This window comes from Cinclus cinclus, chromosome 2 (assembly GCF_963662255.1).
Source record: "Cinclus cinclus chromosome 2, bCinCin1.1, whole genome shotgun sequence".
Lineage (NCBI taxonomy): Eukaryota > Metazoa > Chordata > Aves > Passeriformes > Cinclidae > Cinclus > Cinclus cinclus.
In genome coordinates, this window is record NC_085047.1 from 29,644,487 (window position 1) to 29,655,998 (window position 11,512).

The window sequence follows — 11,512 nt, forward strand, 5'->3', positions numbered from 1 at the left end:
ACTTTAAAGAGCAACAAGTTGTTTTACTGAAATCACACACGCTGGGAAAAAAAATCACCTCACTGATCCTGGTAGAAAGTGGCTAATAGCAGTATCTTGAAAACCGATTTGTACCACAATTATGAGTTTCTGAAGCCTTAGTACTATTCAAAACAAATTTCACCATATGTCTGAAGAGAGTTTTTGAGAAGTCCTGAATCTGCCCTTAAAATCTTAATTTTTACGTATATAGGATATGGTACTTAGAATTATCTTTGTATTTATTTGAAGTGTTTACCTTTTTCACTGATTTTTTTTTTCCTACTTGAAACAGGTGGTCAATTTTGCACCACCCTCCTGCTCCCTCTCAGGCTCTGCCCACCAAAACCGCCCCTGTGTGCCTTTCTGTGCAGTCATGGTGCAAATTAGATTAACCTTGTTGGACACTCTGGGCTGGATTCAGAGGAGCAGAGGAGGGAGCTTGTAGCCCTACATCTCCCAGCCATGGCCAGTACAGTTCTCCTGTTTGGTCATGTATCATGGAGGAGAGTGACTTTGCAGGCTTTTCCCGATTTCCCCTTTTGAGTAGCGTCCCTATCACTGTTGGGACTATTTTGCCTCCTACTCGAGTTTCACCACCCGGTGTAAAGGAAGAGAGGATGTGCTGGGAGGGGCAAGGTCAGGGGAGTATCAGTGAGGCGTTGCTAAGGCTATTTCCCAGGCACAGTAGTGCCCCTTGAAAATGCTTATGCTAATTGTGGAAATTAGAGCCCTTAACTCCTGCGCTTGATTTAGTCTGAGGTTGGGCAGTAGTGCACTTCTTTTGGCTTACTGTTCTATGCTTTTCCCCCCACCATGCTGCAGGACTAAGCTCTCTTTGCAATGAAAAATAGAAGTTTCAACCCCAAGAACCAAATCTGTTTCTGTGCTCTGTGCATTCACTGGGATCTGGCCATTGATCCCTGTGCTGTGAAGACCAAAATCTTACATCTTTTCTAGCTATGAGAGTGGAAAAATTAGTTGGATGATTATTAGGAATATGTTTAACTGAGCAGTGGTGATGGCTGTTCAGATGAAATACTATTCCAAAATCTACTTTGCATTTAACTGATGTAATTGAAGTTGTTGAAATGTAATTACTTTTAAAGAGGATTGATTATAGCAGGTTAGTGACTAGAAACCATACAAAGCATCCCAAAGTAATTTCTTTTGTTCTAGGACATGACGAGGCTGATGTTTGGAGACATCCATAAAATTATTAGGGTTATCCTAACTCTGTGCTCAAGTGTGTGTCAAATCTCATTACAGTACTTGACACCAGACTGTCCTACCCTTAACTTCTCAGAAAGGCCAGTGATGGAGTGGGTAAAAAGCAGGCAAAATTTCTACATCATTTTCAAAGTGTCAATAGACCAATATTGACAGAAAAGGTTGAACAGCTACCTCCTGTGTTAAACTTTATGGCTCAGTGGTAGAATTCAGATCACAGGTCTGTCAGCCTGACACCCTTTATACCATTCTCAAACCTCAATATTTTCTTTGTATTTGATAAGATTAATAGGATTACCTTCTGAATTATGAGCAAAAATGTCAAGTGAGACAGGGAAACCTTTTCAGTTCATTCTCATTCTATCTGCATGTTGGTTGCAAGCTGTTGCATCTATTGTTGGTTGCAAACAACCTCTTCTGCATAAATTGACAGCCTTTTTCAGTCACTTATTAACTGCAGAGTTCTTTACCTGCACTAATTTGTGCCAATGATTTTGAGAACATTATTGACACCAAGTAGACTGAGGGAGAACATTGACAGAGAGGTGGTAGCTTTAGCTCCAAAATCTTCTCTGCAGATCTTTCAAGGCTAATTCCATCTAAACTCAGATCACAAAATATGTGAGATTATAATTTCTTCATGCCTACATGAAGTGATGGTGAAGGCAACATGAACTAGTGACTGATTTGAAAAGACCATTCCAGAACCTGTTCTGGGCTTGGACACTGATCTCAGACAAATCATTTTCTTTCAGTTTTCCAGTTTCAAAAAAGTGAGGATAAGAACTGATTAGAAATACTTTGGTTAGAAACATGGGTTTCTAAGGCACACTGGAATATCCATGCAAAAAGCTTTGCATTGTTTTATGGTACAGTTGACATATGAGAATAGGCAAAGCAGAGGGGTTCAAAAGTATCTAATCCTTTTCCCCTCCATTTTCAGAACAATTCAACCAATTTTTGTGGTGAATAGGGTTGGCTGACCTCTGATCTGCAGTTGTTGTGTGGTCTTTATAACTAGAACCCCAGTGTCTGAAACCAGCTTTACTGATCTAAACCCATTTTGGAGTTGGAGAGAAAACTTCATGCTACTGAGCTTTTAGTTTTTATTGGTTAGTAGTTAATTTGGGGCACTTGGGGCTGGCATATTAACCTGCCTCTGCCTCCATTGCCTGCAATAGAGACTACTTGGTGTTGAATACTTTGGTGGACGAGACACAGAACACCTGGGTCAGTCTCTGATATGGGTAAAGCAATTAGTAAGCGCCTGGGTTTTTGATTCTTGAAAAATACTGGGGTGGAAGAAAGGGGAAAGAAGTGTTAAACCCAGCTGTGACATTGCAGATATAAATAAGCAATATTCTCTTGAGCAGAAAGTGAGGGCCATTGTACTGTGTCCTCAGTTTGGAGACAGATTTGAAACAGCGCTCCTCTGGAGCTGTCAGAATGCAAGTACTTGTGGTTAATGGACGTGTTACAGGGACCATTGCTACACAGTGCAGAGAGTGGAATCTGTGATGATACGTACAAAGAGAAGGAAAGGAAGTCAGAGAAAATAAAGAAGGATGGGGAAGAGAAAAGAGACAGGAGGCAAGGGTGGCAATGATCCTAGCAAAGGGAACATTTTCCAGTAAGCAGTTCTGAATGTGATGTAAAAAATAACAACTGAAAGTTTTATTTTACTACACAGAGCCCAAATTCTTCCTTTGATCTCTGTACAAGCTTCCTTTTGGCATCTGTGGGAGATCAGTGGAGAGTGAGGAGTCTTGAATTTATGATGCAGCCTGTAGCCAGTCATGAAATGGAATTCAGTCCTCTCAGAAAATGATTACATAGCTGTGAGTCAGCCAGAAGGTACGTGCATGGTTCTGAAATAAATGATGAAAGTCAGTCAACACAAAGACATCTCATAACCAAAATAGTAGGTAAGTTATGTGAATACTCTGATCATTGCAGCTAAACTGTTGGCGTCTATTTAAAAAAAGTAATCTTGGTGTCCATGCTAGTATCTACAGGAATTCCTTGATGGACTTTTTTATTGTAAAAGTTTGCACAAACACACTATTTTTGAGACTTGTGACAGGATTCAGCATCTAAAACCAGGTATTTCATCTTAATAAGTTAGAAATACATTAAGTGACCTCTAATTAATAACAATAAATTCACTACACTTTCTTAAAAAATGGAATCTCTTTAGTAATTTTTCCTAATTACACTTTCTACTTGAAAATAGCAATTGAGAGCTTTAAAGGATAGATAACAGATGCACCAACCTGTCAGAGCAAACCAAATACCCAGGAAATCATTAAATTTAAGACAGTTGATTTCAGGATTTTTTTTATATGATTAACATGAATAACCAATGTATATATAGGTCTGCTAATCTACAGAAAGATCACTTTTACTTGTAAGAATTTGACCTTCGATGCTTCTCTTTGCCTATTGGGCTGCAGATATTCTTGGACACTTGATATCTTGAATTAAAACTTTGAGAAACTAGGGGTTTGAGGGTTCTCTACATATGTACTATGAGAAGCAGAACATTTAGGAGCAAACCAAAGTAAAATCTAATATTGAATTGTCGCCTTAAATCAATCCTGCTGTGAGCAGCTCTGCTGACTTTCTGCCTTCAGTCAGCAAGACCTACCAGCACAACTACACTGTTCAGAGTCTGTTGGGTTTTGCAAGTAATGGGGCTCCTGACCCGATACTTGTCTTCACGTAGGAGAACATGTTATAAACCAGAATAGTGGTCTACAGTATACTATGCAAAACAGAAAAGAGAGCTGGTGCCTGCAACAGAGTGCTGAAGTTGTCTTAGGTTAGGTTAAGGAGATGAAAGACTCATCTTTCAATTTCATGTCATCTCCTCAAGACAGAGCTTGGCAGATGTTGTCCTTTCCTCTAAGAAGTACTATCTAACCTGTATTTTCTGCTTTCTGTCCTCTCTGCTTTCTTGCTACCTTGTAGCCCTAATCTTCCTGAAAAGGAGGACATTAATTCCCCATTCCTGTTTTTCTATCCTCTGGCTCACCCATGGCCTGGCACCATTAATTAAGCTTTTACTTGTGAAACTTGTTTTAGAACTTCCTGTGTAAAGGAACATTACTAAGGACAAGCTGTTGAATTAATGTAATACTGTGGGAGGATTTCCTCTAGCCCCGTTATTCCTGGCTCCTCTGGTACCAGCTAGACATGGAAGCATAAGGTTTGGGAGCAGACTGATTGTTCCAGTGAATGCAACAGATACATGTCTCTTGTATTTGCTGTTAGTGTCAGTGTCCACCAAACTCAGGAACTCCATGGAACCATCCACTCATGGCTGTGTTCACATGGGCCAATTGCACAAAACTCAACAGTGATAAGGGAAAAGGGAGATTGAGGTCTGGTGGTGGAGTTCATCAGTAATTTACAGATTAGGGGCCTGGGTGTCACACAGTTTTGTTTGCACCCTTTCTTCCCAGAAAGATTCAAGTACCTTTAAAACTTTTAGTGAGTGCTATTTCAGGTGCACAGAGTACATCTTCTGCAGGTCCTGTGTCACCTCTACCAGATGCTGCAGTTATCTCTGATATTCTAGCAAGGCACAGTGCAGGCAAGTTTAAATGTGTCTAGTGTCTAAATGGACTAGTGTCTCAATAGTAGGTGCTTGTGGCAGGGATTTTTTCCTTATTCCCATCTTCCACCTTTCACCTCACTGCTGTCTTTGGCACACACAGTGCACATTTCTGCTCAGTTCTTTGACACTACTTGAAACCTTATTGTGGGAAGCTGTGACTGAATGGGTCCACAGGTACCACATTCAGTCTGCTATGGTAGTTCCTTCCAAGATGACCAATTTAGCTCTATATGTTTTTAAATATTTTGAACGTATTGTAATTAGTACTCACCAGGACCTTTTGACTAATCCTGGGCAGGCCAGCTGTCCAAGACTTGCAACAAAGATCATTTTCAGATCTCTCTGAGAACATGTTCTACATTTAGCCTTTGAGAAGAAATTTAACTAAGCTATACCCAGTCAACACCAAGCAGTACGCTCTACACAAGATGCCATTCTTTCTGTATGAGCATTCTGTAAGTATTTTGAATTGTGGAGGTAGTTCCTTACAGGAATTTTGTGCTGGAAAGACAACAATCTGCTCAAAAGACAACTAATGTATGCGACACATAAATCCCACAGATATTTTATGCCTTCTTCATAGCCATATATTTTGTAAGACTGTCATATTCTTACACAGATTAGAAAATGTCATACCCTGCTGATTAATTTCCTCTGTTTAGTGGCCTTCAGTGTGGGAAAAACACATAGATTTATAAACCAAGCTGTAATACTAAATCTTCTGCTGCCTGTATTTATTATTTCAAGGAACCTGCCTATAGTCCTTATCCCATCTTAGAGAGGCAACTGTGATTTTCCTGGTTTATACATTATAGATTGAAGGGGCTGGATCCAGTTAGTGAGTGACAAACTGAATATAAAAGTCTGGTTTCTAAACAACAGAAAGAGGTTCCACATTTTGTGCCATGATGCCTTTTCAGTACACTCTCCATATGATATCCTTGTCTAAAGCACTGTAATCAGGTTACAAACATAAATATCATCAGTGATGTGTGAATATACATATGCGTGTATAAATGTGAATTCTTCACATCGTTTAGACTTCTGTCTTTAATACACATATTGATAGCATATTGTACTTCTTTTACTTCCCAGTATAGTCCTGGGTTGAGTAATTTCAGCAGCTATCTGAAATTACTAGGGTACAATTATTGCTGCTTTCGTTTCTTGGGAAGCAGTGTTTACATAGTTAATGGTCTCTGATGTGTCATGTCCATTTTCATATCAAAACCTTCTAAAGCATCAGTCAATCAGAAAGCTGAGTTTAATCTTAAACAGGCCTTTACCCTCTCTCCTCCACAGTTAGATCATATATTTTGAATACTCTGCCTAGGAGCTTTCAGCTGAGAGATTTGAGCCAAGTCTCTCCATGCAGTGGTGCAGGATGCAGTGTCAGTGTACTGGCTTGCAGAGATGAGATCCCAGTCCTCCAGGCTTAAGTAGCAGCTGGTTGGCACTTCTGGGGGTGGAAAATTCTTTGTGCCTAAAGAGGGTGATGAATATCTCAAGAACTTTCGAGGACCTGAGCTTTAGCTCCTCATGTTAGTAACTGCAATCTCTTCCTCTTCTGGAGCTTCTGCAACACTTGCTGTATTTGTTTTACTCTACGTAAACACTGAAGTTTTGGTTCACAGCCATGAAAGGCAGAGGTGTTCAGTTTAAATTGAAAACTGAAGTTCAAATGAAACCACATGGTGTCTGATTACCTGAGTCACAGGTACATTCCTGCTGAGATTGTACTCTGACCATGGGTGCATAAGGAACTCTGTGGCTGGAATCTGACACAGGCATGATCAGTTGCCGTATATTGGAAATAGCCAGAATGAAGTAGATTAAGTATTTGGTAGTTGTTTTGCTTTAGTCATTTTCATGGTTTCCATGGAGTTTATTTCAGTATTCAGTTGGTAAACTGAGGCATTTTATGGAAGATAATAAAAATTGGACACTCCTAATGGAAAGGAACTCAGTACAATCAGAAATATCCATAAATTCTGTTTGTTGTCATAGCTGATAAATATGGAGAGAAGTGCAGTGGTTCTCCATGCTGTTGGACTTCTTGTGTGCAGTGACAGAGCTGAAGGTAGGGGTGTAGGGGCCTGGATCCAACCATTTTCCCCTGCTTTTCAAACTGGAATTACTCCAGTTGATGTTTTATCATCAACACCACAGCTGGCAGCACAGTGAAATGAGAGATGCTGCAGGATTAGCACTGAAACCAACAGCAGTGAGAGGTTCTGGAGCACATGGGGAGACTTGACAAGAGGCAGCAGTGGGGTGGGAATTGATGCACACAGAGAGCTGGCACTGTCTGCTGTCTTACAGACCTGCCTAAGGGAAATGTGGGAAGAACATCATCCCTGTTGGAGTGAACAGGATTAAGAAGATGAAACAAGGGACTGTGAGGTTGAGTGCTCCCCTTTTGCTGTTTGTATGAGGATGCTTTCCCTATATAATGTCTGTTTTCTTTCTCCTCTAATAACTTATTTCTTGCATTGACCATCAAACTGTATTTGTAGAAATAGACTTATTGCCTGCTACTGACACTGAGGTATAGCACTTAATTTTCCTACCCTTCTAGGTAGGAACTACTGCTAGTTATAGTTGCAGATGATTGTATTTCTAAGAACCTTTAGGTTGGCGACAGTTCCTGGCAGACGACACGGAAAATACCAATGACATCCTGCAAGAAGACACCATTGACAAGAATTATTGTAGAGGAACAGATGATTTTAATGTCACTATCTCAAAATAGTGTAAATTACTCTGAAATTACTTATTTTTCCTGAAAGTTTTGGAGTTTTGCCAAAATGCCTTTCCTACAAGCAATGCCACGACATTGTTAATATTTGCAGCTTTTAAATTAAAATCTTATTTTAGGAGGGGATTTGTAGTGGTCTCATTTTCTTGCTCAATAAGTGTTTTGTGATGTTTATCAGGGCAATAGCTGCAGTTACTGAAGTCTAAAAGTAATCTCGGTGCTGTAGTTTCTATTAACATTGCAAAAAGGGGAGAGCTGACACAACAATTTTTATCCTCTCTCCTTGTGTACCTCACCCAAAGAATTATGGACATGTAACTGAGAATTGTTGACAGTTGTGCCAACAATCTGGGGGAAGCAGAAGACTAGGTGATGCTAAGGGTGCAGTTTGTCCTCACAATTTCCTGTTGCTGTTAGCAATCTGCAAACTGGCAGGTCTGGAGGGATGTCCATTAACAACAATAACATCTTGTAAATTATAAGGAGTACACTTGCATGCAACATGTGTGGACTATTACAATTTTGTTATTATAGGCAGTGTTTGAAATAACCGTGCACTATATGGCCTTGTTTGAAAGGTCTCTTGTAGTAAATCAAAGCATTGAAATAACTGTCTCAGAAATTCGAAAGATTGACTTGATGAAGTTTTAAACCTACAATTCCAGACAGTAAAAATGTTGGCAACAGCTTGGCATCCAGATATTTTGTTTCATTCAAAGATCTGAAAGAGCTTTTAAAAATGTCTAATTGCAGTGTAACAAGTTCCCATTTTTGTATCAAGGACTATTCAAGTAGAAAAAATGCACAACTATAATTTTCAGGTTCAGGTTTCTATTGTTGGGTACTTGCATTCATATTCATGTCCTTGATCTAAGTATAGGTTTAGATGGCAACTTACATTCAATTTTGAAAAATGATCTGATTTCTAGGCCCAGAGATTGAAAGGATTTTTTACTAAGCGTATGAAACATGTAAAAGCCTAAATATTTTGCTCCTCACTGGGGTTCATCCTTTTTTCTTCTTTTCTTTTGATGATTTGTCCCTGGATTTAGACAGTAATTGCCAGTTAGTGTATCTCTCTGATGCTCATACTAATATTACACCACCTTCTTCAGAAGCAAAGCAATAAAAATTATTCAGGTATCTAATAACCTCAGAGCTAGGTAGGAAAGAGAGTTCATAATTCTTACTTAAGCATGTAATGCAGCAGTGCTGCTGTGTACCTAACAATGCACATATCCTTCCTGGGTTAAGTATTTTAGATGAGCAAGAGCTCACATCCTGTTGGTCTCACATCCCTCGTAAGGATTATGAGAGCTATATCTGTTAATTAAGAGAACATGATTTCACCAAAAGAGCTAGCAGTTACATATATATGCCATAGTCATAGATATATATGAGTTAGATAACTCATGGCTCTCATCTTTTCCTTTCAATGCTGTGGGCTGATAGAAATTGAACACAGTGACCTGTGGGATCATAGAATGGTTTGGGTTGGAAGAAGGCTTTGAGATTATTGGATTCCAACCTCCCTGCCATGGACAGGGGCACCTTCCATCAGACCAGGTTTCTCACAGTCCCATCCAGCCTGGCCTCAAAGCAGTTCCAGTGATAGGGCATCCACATCTTTTCTGGGATACCTGTTCTAGTGTCTCACCACCCTCACAGGGAAGAATTTTTCCCTAATACCTAACCTAAATCTCTTTCAGTTTAAGACCGTCACCTCTTATATGGTCACTGCATCCCCTTATAAAAAGTCCCTCTCCCTCTGCCTTGTAGTCCTTTTTTACTGGAGGGCTGCCATATGGTGTCCCTCAGACTTCTCTTTTCCAGGCTTCTTAAGTCAGAGGCCTCAGAGCTCGATGCAGCACTCCAGATGGGCTCTCATGAAAGTGGAGAAGAGAGAGAGAATCACCTCCCTTGACCTGGTGACCAGCCAGAATGTGGTTGGTTTTCTAGGCTGGAAGTGCACATTGCTGGGTCATGACAGTCTTTCCATCCACCAATACCCCAAGGCTTCCTTGAGCTGCTCTCAGTTGCCTTGCCTGTACTCTCTGCCTGTCTTCCCTGTATACTTAGCCCAGTTTAAATCAAAGTGCTCTGAGTTAATATTATGGCATTGTTTCATCCAAAAAGTTCACAGAGGAGAGTTTCGCTTGAGTTGCTTCTAAGATCCAGAAACATTTTGCCTTGGTACCAGCCAGCTCACTTAATGTTTCCTGTGCCTCGGGAAAACATCTGTGAGAATTAAAGTTCACCTTCTCCCCATGGTCCTCAGTTATCAAATACCCTTCTGGAACCACAGGCAAGTGGGTCATAGACAGAGCAGTCCTGTAGCTACACCATGGCATGCAGGGCTGGGGCTGGCCTCCCTGTGTGCTACTAGATTTGGGCTACTGCACGGATAACATCAAGCTATTTTTGTTTCACCTTTGCTGGTCTTAAGCCAAGAACAGCTTGGAGAACCTTGGCATGACTTGCACAGCAATGTTTACTTCTGTGTAATTGTTTGCTGCAGCACAAAGTCTCTTCTCAGTCAACTGTTTAAACTATGGGTGGTAACAGATGCTTAGATTCATTGCTTTCTGCTATCTTTAGTTTTTATTAATAAAGCAATAAAATCCTTATCTGCATGGATTGTGTAAATTTTAAAGAGGAAAAAATAAACCTCTCTCCCACAGTTTATTTCATTTGTAAAGCCCTCTGCAGGCCTGACATCTGTTTAACATGGTGTATGCTTACAGTACAACTTATATGATTAAGAGGAATACTTATACTTTAAAATATACAGATGCCCTCATTCTGAACAAAATTCATAAATGTATCAGATTGCAAACCTTATCCCAATTCTTACTCGCTATACCTCTGTTTCTCCTGAATTAAGAAAGAGCATCCTGTGGTTCCCCGGCAGATTGATAACTGAGCTGTCCTTCTTATACTATCTTCTTGGACCATTTCCTCAGAAATATTCTGCATGTTCCAAGACTCTACATCAATACATAGAAAACTACAGTAACAGCTGCTTGACATGATATCATTCTAGGAATACTCTATGACTATGTAAACACAGATTGTGTGATAAAGCGAATCTCAATTGAAAAATCGAGAGGTCATTCTCGTTCACTCTGTACTGAGATGAAAAATGAAAAAAAATGGATGAATAGAGCAGCACAGACTTGAGCTCATGTTGTGAAGCTGAACTAATTATTTCTTCAGCTCTGTCCTAAGTCATGTGTTTCCAGGACAGAAGTTATTTCAACTCATTTATATAAAATAGCAAAATAATAATTCACATTCAGTTGTGGTTTGAGGAAAAACTCCTGCTCCCTAGATACATTGTGATTTAATCATGCAAAAGTAATCAGGTAATTACAAAAGAAATATTGGTAAAATTGAAAGCAGATTCTAAAATTTTAATTAGCTTTATGCAGATTTTAATATTTGTTTAGAAATTTGTGTTGGGAATCAATTTAGTTTGCAGTTCTTCAAGTAATATTATCTATTTCATGGTCTTAAATTGTTACTAGTTTGGAAATCAGAGAGCATGTGCATGACTGTTGGATCCTTTTAAGATCACACAATATCAAGAGAAAGGAAGCTCATCAAATGTTGTTTGTCTGGACATCTCTTTTGCACTCAAAAATTAGAGTGGAATTTGAACTTTTATTCAAAGCTATGTCCTCTTTTAATCCAGCTTCTGGCTTCTGGGGCTGTGTGTTTTCCCTACATTTCCTGTTGTCTCACTTTCCCCACACTGCAAGTTTGATTTGATCCTTTTGCTGTGTGGTCTGACATTGGCAAAGCATGTTTGGAGGTTCGTGCTCTGCAAGTGAGATATGTCTTCTTCAACCCGGGTTAAAACACCAGTTTTTGAGACCTGGGCCAGG